The following is a 451-nucleotide window of genomic DNA, read 5'->3' on the forward strand; positions in this document are numbered from 1 at the left end:
TACAATCAATTTACAAAGCATGCTTTCAACCAACTAACAATTTCTACTTCTTTACCTTGGAAATCTTGAACCAAACCACCAATTCTCCTTAAATTTGGTTATGGGAAAGGAAAAAGGGAAGAAACTTTATGTGAAGGAAGGACAAAAGGAAGAAACATGGGACGAGATAGGGAAAAGAGCTTAAGATCCAATTGGTTATGGTGGAAGCCACGATTTGGAGGAAGAAAATTCCATAAGGGAGAAAGTGATGGTGGAGTTGAAGAAAGAGAAGAAAATGCCTAAGGATAAAGAAAAGTGAAGGTTCTAGTACTTAATATGATAACAAGAAGAAAATAGTAAATATTACTCCTTTTTGGCCAGCCATGATGTGTACATAGAAAGAAAATTCAAGAAGGTTTCAAGGTTATCCATTTAGTCAATCATGTACGAAGTTCTTTGTCTTTTTCCCTTT

General features: G+C 35.0%; 1 long non-coding RNA gene across 2 annotated transcripts in view; it reads right to left on the reverse strand.

Annotated features, from left to right (window-relative positions):
* LOC110427602 (uncharacterized) overlaps nucleotides 1–271 on the reverse strand; it is a 2,476-nt gene extending 2,205 nt beyond the window's left edge. For both annotated transcript variants that reach the window (XR_002446301.2, XR_002446300.2), the window contains exon 1: nucleotides 56–271. This is a non-coding gene — a long non-coding RNA (uncharacterized LOC110427602). The remainder of the gene's footprint in view (nucleotides 1–55) is intronic.
* Between the last annotated feature and the right edge of the window lie 180 nt (nucleotides 272–451).

The sequence above is a fragment of the Theobroma umbraticum genome, unplaced genomic scaffold, assembly GCF_002168275.2.
Source record: "Theobroma umbraticum cultivar Fairchild unplaced genomic scaffold, ASM216827v3 scaffold_106.0, whole genome shotgun sequence".
Taxonomy (NCBI): domain Eukaryota; kingdom Viridiplantae; phylum Streptophyta; class Magnoliopsida; order Malvales; family Malvaceae; genus Theobroma; species Theobroma umbraticum.